Source organism: Nipponia nippon, unplaced genomic scaffold (assembly GCF_047370975.1).
Source record: "Nipponia nippon isolate SJK-2023a ecotype South Korea unplaced genomic scaffold, ASM4737097v1 scaffold_14, whole genome shotgun sequence".
NCBI lineage: Eukaryota > Metazoa > Chordata > Aves > Pelecaniformes > Threskiornithidae > Nipponia > Nipponia nippon.
The window spans coordinates 278,105-293,438 of NW_028262330.1; positions in this window are offsets into that span (position 1 = coordinate 278,105).

Genomic DNA, 15,334 nt, shown 5'->3' on the forward strand with positions numbered 1-15,334 from the left:
TCAAATAATTGATTAATATCTGCATGTATACGTGTGTATATATGTATATACATATGTATAAAAATCTTTGCTTGATTCCCATTAGCTCCTTTGAATGCCCTGTCTGTGCCCCTGTGTTAGGGTCTGTGGCTTGGTGTCCTGTTTGGGGCCAGCCTCAGTGTGAAGAGGTGCACCCAGGGCCCAATGACAACCAGGAGGAGGCTGGAGGACACAATGTCTGCCCATCTGTGGGATTCCTGCTCTGCAAATGAGGCTGGCTGATGTGGGTACTGCTAAAGAGAATGTAGGCTGAGGTCATGCCACGTTTACCTTTTGGGTTACAGCAGTGACCCAATCAGTGAATCTTGTGGATCTCCTGTGTTTGCCTGCAAATGGAATTTTAATTTTTATGAAATCTTCAATAAAGTTTAGCCTTGCCCACCATCCTCTGCATGACCTGTGTAAAGCTCTTATGCTGAATGGGTTCATTCTGCTGAATATTTTCACTAGAACAATTAGTGCATTTAATACTTTTCTTTATTTTTCTTACTATCTTTTCAGGCCAACCACAAGCAGAACAGGAGGAACAAAGCTTCAGAAAGAGCTTAGGGCTGTTCCTATGGCAGCAGCCCATAAGCACGTCTGCCAGTGGATTTGGAGCAGATACTGGGTTGCTACATGGAGCAGGCTAACATTGCCTCAGGGAATGAATATGCCTTGTGTACCCTGTTTACGTGTGACAGTAACAACCCCAAGCACCTACAAGCCTTGTTTTCATCCTCACGCCAAGCTGCATCTCCTCCAGAGGAAGCCTTTTATCTCCTTTTTATGCCACAAGTTGAAGGGATAGAAGGTTAGAAGTTGCTGAGCAAGTTGCTTGCCGGAGTTTGGATTGCATGGACCCAGGGATGCTGCAGCTCAGCCTCCTGTGGGCTGCCATACTGCACCCAGCTTGGAGCAGGAGGCGTGTGTAACCTTCTGGGCTCTGCTAAACAGGTCAGCAAACGTTTCACGGGAATGCAAGGGTGGGGGGGAAATGCTGCAAACCAGCACTTGGAGGAGGGAAATCCACTTGTACCACAAACTGAAGAACACGTTATTGCTCTCCATGCCATCCCTGCTAAGGAGTAAGAGTCCAAGTTGAGTGATGTTTCTGCTCTGTGCACAGTACAACCTTTATCAGATGTTGAGTGCTCAAGCGGGCATAGATGCATCACAGGGACAGCGGTGGGGCTGTCAAGAGGTGGCTGTCAGAGGTGGAAGATGAGCAAAGGGGAGAGCCTTCAGGTAGTTTTGTAGCAGATATCTGTCACTGAAGGGAAGTTTGGTATTAGTCTGTCTCTGTTAGAATTGGTTTCTCATTTGAGGTTCAGAGGATGTTGTCCCTTCCTACTGCTTTTGTTTTGCTTTAAATAAGCTGTAGCGATTTCAGGATTACTAAGATTAGAAATAACTTTGGTCAGTCTTTTGTTTCTGTATTTGCACAGTTCTGAATATAATGTGATCCTGTGCCAGGACCAGGATTGCTACTGAGACACAGAGACTAAGTAGGAGCTTTCTCCCAGGAAGTTGTAAGCAAGTGTTGTCCCAAAAAGCAGGGTTCTATTACCTGGTGTGCAAAAAAGCCGAATAACACACAGAGTCGAGATATTTGTTTATTTCAGGTCTGCACACAGATAGGTGCTAGGTGGTAACTCCACAAAGCTAGCACCCCTTGGTTAACATGCAGTGACATTTTGTACATTCTGAGTAGCTGTTATCAGTATTTTCACAATTCCACTTATTCATCCTTGCTTCTATTGGTTCTCACAAGCCTCGTCTCCACTTAAAGGTACAGTGTGTTTTAAATTTACAGAGCATGCTCAGTGGGTAGGGCTCTCTGCTTGGGCTGGGGGCTTCATTGCTGGAGGTATGGTTTTTACTGTGTTACTTAGGATAGTTCACTCATGGTTCAAGTGAATCTTACTTCGGCTTTATCAGTGGCCTTGTTTTCTCGTGCTAATCTTGGTATTTCCTTGCTAGACTGTTTTGTGGTGGTCTCCTGTTTCTTCTCTCAGGCCAGGTCTTGTTAACTGTTTACAGAGGTTGATTAACATCCTCTGCCTTAACATCCTTTGTCTTATTTCTCCAACAGTTACAGCTAAATGTAGTCCTTGTTTGTTTCTTTGCTAGATGGTGTGATCTGCTCTGCCTTTCCTTTTCCTTCATTCATGCGCTCCTATCTGATCATCAGGACAAATTGGACTTTTGTCCCACACCTGGTGAGTGCCTCACTCCTGTGGTCTGGCTGGGGATGATGCTGCAGACAGCCACCGGCATCTGCAAAGTCTGTTGGACCACCCTGAAAGGAGTGTCTGCTCCACATTAGGGCTGATGACACCTTTTGGTGCTAATCGGTTCTCAGAAAAAGCATTGTTTCCTGGCAGGGTGAGAAACACCCACAGGCTGCAGTGTTTGAGCTCTGAAGGCAGTAAGACTGCAGATGGTTCTAGCTGAGAAAAATTTTGTAATATGTTAATTTATGTATATCTCCAGAGGCTGGCAAGAAAATGTCCTGACCCTCCAATCCACTGGTATTGCTGCTGGATATCTTCAGATCATCTTGCTGAAAAACCCAAGGGATTGTGCCAGGCTTCTGCTCCAACATCCAGATAATGGACTTACGCTTTCAGTGTTAAATGTTTAAGATACACACTGCACTGGAAAACAGATATAGCAGATGTGACACAACCCTGTGATCCTCTGTAGCCCATCAGTGAGGCAGAGGCAGGTAAAGATCCATAATATCCAAACCGCCCATCATGTCTCTTGTCTGCCTGATGTGCTGAGATCTGTTGGTGCAGCTCTCTTTTCAGGGCTTCTTGGAGCAGCTCCATCTCCGTTACCTCATGCTGTGGTCCATGCTGGGGCTGTGACTTGGACAGCCCCAGGCTCAGCCTCCCTCCTGTGCAACAGCAACACGTGGGCTCACACCAGGCCAGGACCCCGCCAGGGCTCTGGCGCGTGTGGGGAGTTGAGCTCCTGGAATTTTCCAGCTCTACTGTAATTGCTGCCAGAGGTTTGGGGCAGAGGTGCCCAGATTGGGAATTGCTTTTGGATGATGACTCTACAGATTTAAAAAGCTTTGGTGCATGTGCTGTTAGGGTTGTTAATGAGCTTTCCTCTTGGAGCAAAAGCTTGTGCTCTCTGCTCCTCCTTCCAAAATATTTGGTATGATAGTCATAAACATAAAAAATTTTAAAACAATACACCACAGTCATGCAATAACTTGAAGTAGAAAGTTTTGAAGGATGTAACTTTTCTGCACTGGGATGGGTAATTTTGGATTATTTTGGACAATCTGAGAATAACATCTGCTGTACAGCTGCTATCTACCCAGGAGCCAGAGTAAGAGAGGAAGGAAATGGAAGTTTAGGTAATTGTTTGAAATGGCTGGAGATGGAGTTGTAGCAAGGGGAATACCCTAAACATGTATGAGAAATCTGAAACTCATTTCTGCTTTGAGCAGCATGTGGCTTCTCCCTCAGCTGTCCTGGCCACTTCATTTTGCACAACCAACCTCTTCCCTTCATTCCTCTTCTTATCTACAGGCTCGAACTGTGGGAGACCACTGAGAGCAGTTCCAGCCCTGCAGCTTTCACTCCAGTTTCTCTTCCTGGAGCTGCAGCGGAGGGAGGGTCAGTAATTTACTCCTGGCTTTCCATGGGAAATGAGTGCAACTCCCTGAAATAATAGAAGAGAGGCAGTCACACGTCGGAGATTCAGCAAGGTGTGTTCTCCCATGTAATTTTTGAGACCTTATCACATCAAAAAAATGTTTTCTCACTATTTTATCATGTCAAAATGTTTGTTTTCTCTCTGCTTTTATTATTTGAAAATGAACTGAAACAATAAGCTGTGTTGATGCTGAGATTATAGTGTTATCTAGTCCATTAAATGAAGTCAGACACAGGATGAAGTCAGGCAGCAGATGGCTCTCCAGAGCTCCTTGTCAGCTTGTATCTCTGTTGAAACAGAGCACTTTGCTATTGCAGCTGCTTGCTTTATTATAGGATTTCCATTTCGTTGCTAGAACCACAACTCATTTGGTTTCCTCTGGAGGGGAGGGAGTTCTCTGGGATGGATTTACTTGCCTGGAAACTGGCATCACTTGATCCTTTTGTAGTTGAAGTTTTTTTGGGCTGTATTTTTTTTTTCCCCCTCCCCCAACCCTACAGTAATGATGGAAATCTTCCAGAAAAAGAATGCAATGATATTTTTTTTGTTGCAATGGCTAGGCCCTACAGACATTTATTGTCTTTTATGCCTGTGGCAGGTCTAGACTTGGTTGGGCCCTGAATATTATGAGTCTGCCAGCTCCTGCGAGGGTTGTCCTTGGAGAAGCGATGCCAGTAGGACCATGGGAAGGAAGGTCCCTAACTAAGTGTTGCAAAAATAGGCATGTGGATAGCTGTATTCACATGTAACCCACTTGAGAAGCGGTAGCCTGGAAGCCCAACTGGTGGCTGAGGCTGAGTGCTTTCCAACCCAGGGGCTTTAACTCTTTGCAACTGAAAGTCCTCAAGTTTGTGGTCCTCGTCTCTAGATTTGTTCTCGGCAACTGTAAAGGGATTATTTAATGATTACCTGAAGGCAGCGCTTGGTGCTACTGTACATCCCCCCAGGTCTTCATGAGTTCATTTACCTTTGCAAGGGACAGTAGGTCACAGATTGGTGAGAAAAGGCAGAATTTATTGCTGGGTAGAGTATGGGAGTATTAAGCATAGAGAAGGATGATGTTTTGATACGAAATTATTTCCTGGATTTTTTCCTTTTTTTTGGAAGCTTCTGTGGAAAAACAGATCTTATCTGGGTAACATCTACAGGAAATCAGAGTTGTGCGAGTGGAAGGCATGGTCCAAAGAAACCCTCAGGAGAACGGAGCATGGTCTTACATAAAAGCACATACCCTTTTTGGGAATGAATCTAAAGGAAATGTGGGTTTTGAGGTCCTGGCATAGCTCCTGATTGAATATTTATGTTGCCAGTGTTTTGCTGCAGTTTTGTGGTGTGAATTTCAATGATTTCTGGATTTGAACCAACTTTGTGTTGGACTAAATGAACTCTGTGTGTAGTTTGGATGTTTTGCAAGTGTGTTTAATTATGTGTACTAAATAGTATAATTATTTGTATGTGGTTTTATGTATGGAAAATCCAAATACAATGCCTCTTGGCTAACCCCATTTCCTCCCACTCCTAATCCTTCAAAACCTTGGGGCTGTTTGGATTCAGTACCTGCTGCTTCAGCCATTTCATCCATTTTTTTCCCCCATGCTCTTCTGATCAGAAAAAGGAACCAAGTTAAAACTCTAAGCCCACTTATACCTCTGTTTGCCTCAGAGACAAAGAACATCATGACTTGGCACCTGGTGAGACCAGACCAGTTCTGCTGGCTTGGTCTGGATCCCAACATCTCGCCTAAGAGCAACCATCTATCTGCAAGCGCCTTGGCAGCCAGCGTACCTCTGGGATGTATCTTCTTAGCAGGCAGCAGTTAGAGACTCCCTGAGCTGGAGTTCACATCAAAGCCATGGTGTTTAAGAGCCTCTGTTGCTGCACCTTTCTTCCATAGATCTGTCTAATCCCAAACGTACTAATAGTTTTTGGGCTGGAACTTTGTGCTGTAGCGAAGGGCTCTTCTCTTGATTGTTTTAAGCACACAGCACAACAATGTTTTTTGTGAACTCCACTTTCTTGCCCTGCAGGGACAGGGGAGGTGACATTCCTTACTTTGTTTCTCAGAGTCATTCACAGCTTCATGGACATCTCTTGCAGATCTTTGTTTCTGGGCCCTTCCTCCTGCAGCCCATGTTTTATCTGTTGCTTGTGTTTGCATCTTTTTGAGTTCTATTTTATCCTTTTGTAGCACATGGACGTGGATACACTGTGCGTTTTATTATTTTGTTCTGTATTTCCTTCCTAATCATAGAATCATTAAGGTTGAAAAAGGCCCTTAAGATCATCGAGGCCAACCATTAACCTATCACTGCCAAGTCCACCACTAAACCATGTCCTCGAGAACCACATCTACCGGTCTTTTAAATATCTCCAGGGATGGAGACTCAACCACTTCCCTGGGCAGCCTGTTCCAGTGCCTGACAGCCCTTTTGGTGAAGAAGTTTTTCCTAATATCCAATCTAAACTTCTCCTGGCAGAGCTTGAGGCCATTTCCTCTCGTCCTGTCACTTGTTACTAGGGAGAAGAGACCGACCCCCACCTCGCTACAACCTCCTTTCAGGTAGTTGTAGAGAGCAATAAGGTCACCCCTCAGCCTCCTCTTCTCCAGACTAACCAACCTCAGCTCCCTCAGCCGCTCCTCATAAGACTTGTTCTCTAGACCCTTCACCAGCTTCGTTGCCCTTCTTTGGACACGCTCCAGCACCTCGATGTCCTTCTTGGAGTGAGGGGCCCAAAACTGAACGCAGGATTCGAGGTGTGGCCTCACCAGTGCTGAGTACAGGGAGATGATCACTGCCCTAGTCCTGTTGGCCACCCTATTTCTGATAAAAGCCAGGGTGCTATTGGCCTTCTAGTCCACCTGGGCACACTGCTGGCTCATGTTCAGGCAGCTGTCAACCAACACCCCCAGGTCCTTTTCTGCCAGGCAGCTCTCCAGCCACTCCTCCCCAAGCCTGTAATATTGCATGGGGTTGTTGTGACCCAAGTGCAGCACCCAGCACTTAGCCTTGTTGAATGTCATACAGTTGGCCCCATCCCAATGATCCAGCCTGTCCAGGTTCCTCTATAGGGCCTTCCTACCCTCCAGCAGATCGACACTTCCACCCAACTTGGTGTCATCTGCAAACTTACTGAGGGTGCACTCGATCCCCTCCTCCAGATCATCAATGAAGATATTGAACAGGACTGGCCCCAGTACTGAGCCCTGGGGAACACCACTCGTGACCGGCCACCAACTGGATTTGACTCCATTCACCACCACTCTCTGGGCTCGGCCGTCCAGCCAGTTTTTAACCCAGCGCAGAGTGCACTTATGCAAGCCGTGAGCAGCCAGCTTCTCCAGGAGAATGCTGTGGGAGACAGTGTCAAAGGCCTTACTAAAGTCCAAGTAGACAACATCCACAGCCTTCCCCTCATCCACTAAGCGGGTCACCTTGTCATAGAAGGAGACCAGGTTAGTGAAGCAGGACCTCCCTTTCATAAACCCGTGCTGGCTGAGCCTGATCCCCTGGTTGTCCCACATGTGCCACATAATGGCACTCAAGATGATCTGCAATACTTAATAATAATAGTAGTAGTAATAATACCTGATGCTCTGTTTCACTTTATAACTGTAGTAGCACTGAGCTACACTTTTGGCATATGTACCATAATCCTGATGTCTCTTCTCTTGAAGGGTTGATAGTTGATTGGGAGCTCACTGCTGGCATGGTCAGATACTGAGTCAATTGCCCTCACTTCCTCTCTTCAGTTCCCTTAAGGCAAAACTCCTCTCCTGCTTGTGCCTCCACACATGTGCATCTAGATGATGGATCTATTGCCGCATTAATAGAGCGGGGAAAAAACTAGCAAAGAGTGGTGTAGGTCTATGTCTATTTCTGGAGCATGAATGAAAGTTTGAAAGGCCTCAATTTGTCCTCCAATTTCATTTGTACAGTCCCTGCTTGGTAAGCAGTCTTGGGGAATAATTGTCGCGAATGAGTGATTTAGAACGCTTAAGGAATTGCCAACAAAGGTATTGCTAAAAATGGTTTTAAGATGGTGTTATAAAAGTGCAACTTAACAAAGCTCGATGGCAAGGTTCCCTCTATTAATTAATGCATGGAAGAATCATACAAAGGAAAATTGAGTTACACTTGAGTTAGAATGATTCACAGAGAGACTCAAGATGCAAAGAGTAAGGAAGACCCTCCCGGTGAGTCACGAGGTTCAGAGTAGACCCCTCTGCTTTCTGAGCTCCTGATAGAGCTTAGGTGTGGCTAGGTCCAATCTTAGACATAAACTGTTGTCCAAGTCTGAGACTAAGGGATTGTACATGCAATGTTTATGTAATGTTTCATTAGCATCAATTCAGCATGCAATCAAAGTTACCAAGACAAAATCAAGGTTACCATGCTACAAGGTTATGTGCAATATCAGTCACTTACCAAAGATCTGACATTGGTAAAAGGTGTCTCTGCCTCAAGGAGCAACCTTGAGAGTTGTCCCAGCTCAAGGGGAGATCACTGCCATGCAGCCACACTGCCTAGCAGGAAGAGCTCAAAGAAGGCTCACTTAGGCTGTGTCGCGGATGGAGTGATGCACTTCACTTGTAAGAGAGAAGCAGCAATATGTTTACTGATAACAAAGTTTGATAGTAAATGCAACAGTGGTTTAACAAGATTCAATGGCAAGGTACACTGGATTATTTACTGCATAGGGGACAGGGTCAGACAAGACTGTCAGGGAGACCTTCCTGTTGAGTCACAAGGTTCAGAAAGGACCCCCTTGCTTTTTAAACTCTTTCCTCAGAGAGGAGTCGAGGTGTGGCTAGATCCAGACTTAGCCTCGTACTTGGTCAACAGCTTATGTCTAAAGAATTATATATGCACAATCCATCCTTTATATTACTTAGCTAAGATTACAGAGTTTCAGTGCACTTGTTCCCAATTCACTTACTGAGTATCTGATGTAATATGGATTCTCTCAAACTCGAGGAGTAACCTTGAGAGGTGTCCCTACTCACGGGGATATCCTGGTGTGCAGCCTGCTGCTGTGCAGGAGAGCTTAAAGGGCTCTTGGGCTGCTCACTATTTATGGGGGTAAGATGATTGACTTATAGTCATATTTGCATACCAACCACAGATACCAGTTTTGTCCAAATCTGGCTTGAGTTGGGCATGGACCAGCACTGTGGTCAGGTGGATGCATTATCATAAATAAGCCCTTGGCTGTTGTGGTGTTATCTGTCTCCCCTGAATGCAGCCATCAAGACCAGATGCACCCACGGCATAGGCACCACAGGTGGTTATCACTTGATCAGAGTTACTTATAGGAAAATGTCAGGTGGGAGGGGAAACACACTGCCACAGGCTGTCATATTTATAGGATAAAGTGATTGGCTTGTAGTCAAATTACACGCCATAGAAAAGGTATGCAGGAGACTCCTTGTACCCGCAACTTTCTTTGTTCCTTGATAAACGAGTCTTGGAAAAGCCACCTGCTATTCATGTGTTAATCGCATGATCCGTGTTCCAAGCTCATATGCATCGATGCTCTTGCTGTTTCGCTCTGCTCCTTTGTGGGTTTTCAGAGGCCAGATTGAAACTAGAGGAGTTCACCGCCTGGCTATGGCTCAGGCCTTTACTTCTTCCAGAGCCTGCACCAAACCACTGCCAGTCTCGTCAAGGGGTCAAGCGCATCCATCACAATAATGAAGCTACAAGTTGCTGGGCTTGTACTGCCTGAAGTCGTGTTTCTCTCAAACATCGGATCTCTTCTGTGATGTGCAATTGACAAGACTTCAGCTAAAAAACATTAGCAAGAATGACAGCAATGAGGAAAACAAGTGGTATGTCAGTAAGCAAGTGTCCTGAGGGACTGGCCTGTAGTGTGGTGGCATCTGACTGTGCCTCATGGAAGAAAAACATCTCTGTGGAGGGAAAGGTGAAAGTCAACGTTGGAGGAACTGGTGTGAGTCCTCAGAGAGCCTCAGTTATGGCAAATGGAGTCGGGGGAAAAAATCTGTGCCCTTGGCAAGAATCAGACTTTGGTATGAAAAGGTCAATTGAGAACAACTAGAATTTGTTTGGATAAATAGGTCAAAGTCATCTTTGTGTTGAGAAAGAAGCTATGCTCAAATGAGGAAGCCTTATGTTGCAAACCAAAAAGTCCACAAATACTGCATTACCTGGCTGTTCATTTTACACAAGAGGTCTATTATAAGCCACTAAACCACTAGGATGTTGCATTGTGCTTCCCACCACCCAGGGCAGGGACTTGCAAAGAGCTAAAGCTCAGACCTCTTGTGCGTCTTTGCCTCAGAGTCAGGTAGTGGCTCCTCTGGGGTGCAGCCCTGCTTCTTCTAGTCTGTGATCCTTTTTGCCTGGTGCTGATGGGCTCTGGACGGTGGCACCCTGAGTAGGGCAGGCTCCTGCAGGGAGCAGTTAATCAAGGCAGAAGGATGTATTTTGAGAAGGAAATGTTCTGTAGGGATTTTTACTGTCTCTTTGAGTCAAGACTCTTGACAGTTAGCATAAGCCAGCTGCTATTGACCAGGAAATGTGCTCGGCTCATTGCTTGCTCCCTTATAAACAATGTCATTATCTTTTTAGCAGTAAAAAAATTAAACTAGAGCTTTAGTAGCTTTCCAGTCATCTGTGCAACAATGTTGCTCAAATATAAAACTTGATCTTCCGTATAAGAAGCCTAAACAAATATTACTGTCACATGACAAAGCTGATGATGTGAGGCATCCTTGTCCCATTGTCTTGAAACAAGATGGGAGAAGCAGAATCCTTAAATCTTACAAACTTCCATTTAGATGACATTTCCAATAATTTTCCTGACAAGTTTATGATTAAATAGGCAATGTATTCCTCTTGTTGGGTGGAAGATGGCATTGTGGAAGCTCCCTGAGGTCCGTCTGGGCAGTGGCACGTTTGGACCCCATGGCATGTGTTAGCTGGCAACCCACCTCACTTTGGATGTTCTTCGGTATACCTGGTCCAAGAGGCGGAGGTGACCGCGTAGTTACCTCACAGTCTGTCTGGCGTTTGTGGGTACAGTCCTGTGTCTGTCAGCAGCGGTTGAATAAGCAACTGTGCCATTTTGGGTTGGGGAATGACTTGCTGGTGGCAGCTCTGCGAGAACTGGGTATTGTAAGAGATCCCAAACTGAACCTGACTGCAATAAATTGAGTGGTTCCTACAGGCAATGGGACCTCAGCTGGAGCAGTGTCCTGTTTCATGAGCTCTGTTCGAGGAAGATCTCCATGCTCCCCTTCATTGAAGTCAGTCATGGCCATTCTGCACTTGTGGGGCTTGCTGGCAGCGGGATGGTGGCTGAGTACAGGCTGTCTGTTAACACTTTGTAGAAATAATATCTCAACACCTAGCTGTTTGGGGAACTATCTTCCACATCAGATAAATGGCATGGTTTTTTCTATAGATGAGAAAAGATGATACCACCTGAGGCTGAAGGTTATCTAGAAAGAAGAAAACTCATGAAGCTAATAAATCTGGGGTCATGCTTAATTTGTGAAGATGGAAGAATGTGTCCCTTGCTTTCCTGGTGTGGCCTACAGTAGCCAGAAGCTGTGTTGGAATGATTATTTTTTGGAATGGTATTTCTTGTCAGGGAATTTGTGGTTCATGAACCATATTGGGCTGCTTCTCTCTAGTATATCTCTCCATAGGAAGATTTCCTTGTGATGCAACCTTGGTAGAGAAGGGGAGTGTGACTCTTCTCTGAGGAGTTAAAAAATGTAGAGGAAATCATGAGACCTGGAGATCTGATAGGCAATTAAGCTGGGAAACAGCTCTAGAGACAGTTCTTTGCTTGGGATGTAGCTGTAAGAGAGGTCCTTCTGTTGGCACAGCTCACTTTTGAAACATGGGCAATCTTTTGCCGAGATTCCCATCTCTCAGCCTGATGGCACTGAGATCTGCTCTGATGCTTCAGAAACACTGTTGGTATCTACACAGCTAATGCAAGATCTTTTTGCACTGTGAACTGAAGTTGCTCCATAGCTGGAAAGGAGACCCCAACACCAACTCGGTCCAGATGGGAGAGCTGGGAGTGAGCACAGCGCAAAGCACACCAGAAAGGGAAACACAGTGTTGCAAAGGGAATTTCTTCTTAGTTTTTCTGCCTTGCCTGAAGTAGTAGACCAACAAGCCTTGCTGCAGACAGTGTCTGTGGAGGAACTGTATCGGAGAGGACGCGCAAGTCCCTTGCAGTGTCAGGGGTGTTCCGTGCCTGATGCCCTATCTGCAACAACCATCAAGGGGCTTGGGCTGCAGTGGGATTGACAGCTTCTATCTTCTCAGTGTGCAGTAAATATAATAAAGTCACAGGCTTGTGATTAAACGTTCCTTTTAAAGAGAAGGAAAAAGGATTAAAAATATCTCCAGTTTCCTAGTACCAATGCAATCGGTATTGTTGGGAAGCAGAAAATAGGCCCAATGGTGTCAAAAGGCCAGATGTCTATACCATTAAACCCTATGTATATTTATTCTCTGGAACATAGATATGAAAGGGAAACATTAACTGGTTCTTCATTTCTTGCTGGGAGCAGTGATGATATCTCAGGGAAGCGTGAGAGTTCTTTGGGTCACTGGACTCTAATGTGAGATGGGATATTAGGGAAGTAGCACAAAATCCCCGGTCTTCTATGCCAGGGCTGAAGTAATTTCCTCTGAGAGTGAGATCCAGGTCACAAATAAACCCTATTCTTATAAATGGTCAAATTAAGACCAGTACTGTCAGATGCGAAGTATGAGTCATACAAGGAAGAGTTACAGAGGATGTAGCGTGTCCCCACGTGGTTTTTGCTAGCAGTCATTGAGGAAGAGGTGTTCTCTCCAGGGACCTCTGGAGAGATATCTTGGGGCAGAACAAGACCATCAGGAGGCAACAGCCCCCCTCAAAACCCATTTCCCACCCCCAGCCCCCCAAATGGCTGTACTGCAATGGGCAAGTCTTAATCCCTGGTCAGAGTTGGTGGATCCAGAAGTCATGGCTTGCTCAAGGGAGGGTCTTTTGTCTTAGCCACCTCCTGTATTTTGCCATGTACCTTTCACTGTTATGAGTTTAATTTCTTTTCCCTCTACACTGACCTGTCTGCGTGTACTTTTTTCTGATTTTGCCTAGAAGAATAGATGGTAGCACACGAACAGTCTATTTCCAGACTTATGAGAATTTGCAGACTTCTCCTTTGCTTGCTGTGATGCCAGTGATTGCCTTCTACTGCCCCTGCTTAATTTTGAAGACTTTAATTCCCACTGGCAGGTTTGGTTGGTGCTGCTGAGCAGCACGCTTGGCTTTTTGCTAGCGCGCACTAGGACACCTACAAGAAAGTAGGTGTCTAAAAACTCTCAGTTCTTGTGTTAAATTGTGTTGTAAGAAATCATTTAACTTCTTAGTTTCATACTGAGCTCCTGGGGATGTGGCTTTGGCATGTGAGCTGTTGCCCCAGCTGGCCTGAGAGGTTGGTAGTGCTGGGACTAGGACTGAAACTCAGGGACAACAAGCATAAAACTCTGTCCACCGTCTTGGAATGGTTTCCCAGGTTTTGCTCTTTAAGGAGTGATCCCTACCCTTAGGGAGCAATTTGCTCCCCAGTGTAGTTTGTACCACATGTATCTAGGAAAGGTTTTGCCTGCAATGTTTGTTGCCTTTTGGATTTTGTTATTCTCTGGGCAATATCTAGATTTAAACTCCTCAGAAGGTATATGAGCTGCTCCGAGATGCCAAGGAATGTGTCAGCTAGGTCATTGCCTTTTAAATATTCAGTTGTGCTCTTCACTTTAGAGCAGTAACGCAATTGTTTGTGCCTGTGTAAGTAGGCTTGTTTTGCAATTCCATCATTTTAGTTTTGAGACAGAAATGTCCAAAGCTGTGGAATCTGCATTTTACAGATGCAGGCATAAATGGGAACAAGTTGCTTGGCTTCTAGAAAGAAGGTGGCTGAGTAGGCTATGAAGTACTTGTCAAGCATACAGACCTAGAAGCAAGTTGTGGCGCTCAGTAACTATCTTGGGGGCAACTTTCTTGGGCTCCCCTCTGAAGCCCAGGGGTGTTTGTGCTTTTCCAGAGGGTAAACCGGAATACGGGAAGGGTAGGTTGCTCCAGATCATATTGTGTGACCACCTAGGAACTGGGATGTGCTGTTTGGTGGTCTTGGCTTTTAAGCTTGCAGGCTTGTCATGTAGTGTTTATTTGCTTATAGAAGTAAGTTCACATTTTGAGCCTACAAATTTTCTAGGCCACCAACCCCCTGCTGTCCAATAAATGTTCCCAAGGGAATTTATAGCTGGTTATTTTCATCTTTTCTTCTGGCTGAAGAGAACAAAACCAAAGCATGCTGCCACGGCTGGTGTTGCCAGCCTGGAGTGGAGCAGAGCTGCTGCTGCAGTTCATCCTCCCAGATGTGCTCTGCTGGAAAACAGATGGGGAAAGCTTGACAGTAGCATAAAGCTGATTTTGTTCTACTTGAGCATTTCCTCTCATGAAAGGGAAATCCCATCCTGCTGCTCCAGGCAATGATGTATTTGCTTGGCCTTTGGCAGGGCAGGCTGATGTGCAGACAAGCAGCGATTTTTAGCTGGCAGAAGGTAAATGAATCTTTTTGTGCTGGGGTTGAAAGTATTGCACCACTATTTTCGCAGACCTTACAAGTCATACCTATTGGTGAGATCCAGTCTCCTGTGGATACCAGATGATGGGGTTAAAAAAAAAAAAAAAAAAAAAAAAAGCTGAAGCTGGGGTATTGGTCATTAGGAGCTGCTTTCTCCTGTGGTGCTCATCCTGTCTCACACTGTATAAGCCTCTGTTTTGGGGAACTGAAATAATTTGCTCATTCCTTAATGAGAGTCCCTTTCTCCCACAGAGTGCTTGTGACTTGTGCTGGAAGTGCTTTCAGTTATGGTCCAAAATGCATGAGTCCACTTTCCCAGAGAACAAAAAATGCTTTCTTAGCTGCTTTCGTATGCCATCACCATGTTAGCAGTTCCTACGAGCTAGTGCAGCTTGTGGCAGCAATACGCTTGTATTTAGATCCCTGCTTGCATTAGTTAGCTGGGATTCAACTTTATTTTGGCTGCACATATCACATCCAGTTGTGAGCCAGTTGTAAAGCAAAGAGAACAACACATGTACTTAATTAAACCTTGCCTATACAGCTCAGAATACAATAAATGGATGAAAGAGGATGGGACTGGTGGCAAATATTCTTTAGTGGTGACTTTTCAAAGAAGTGCTCAAATAAGGCTGTCGAGCCATCATAGGCTACAAGAAAAAAAGCAGATATTAAATATTCCTCTTGGCAGGTGAAGAAAGAGCAAGCTCATGGAAGTTGCATGCTCCTGAGCAGGAGTAAGGCTGGGCATGGAAATAACTTCCTTGAATTGACCGGGCAGGGGTACAGCCTCCGGGCTCGTGAGAGCGCGAGTCTGGATGGCCAAGATGCTCACAGCTTCTCTGGTGATACACAATGGTGATCTTGGGCACAAGGGGAGAGCTCACCTTCCTTGCACCCAGATGCTGTGGCAACAACCCAGCCTGTAAATCTCCGCTGTGTCCATTAACTTGAAAATAAACTTGAGCAGTAGCTAAGCGCATGCGTTGCAACAGAAAGCAAACATTGAGAAGAAAAATG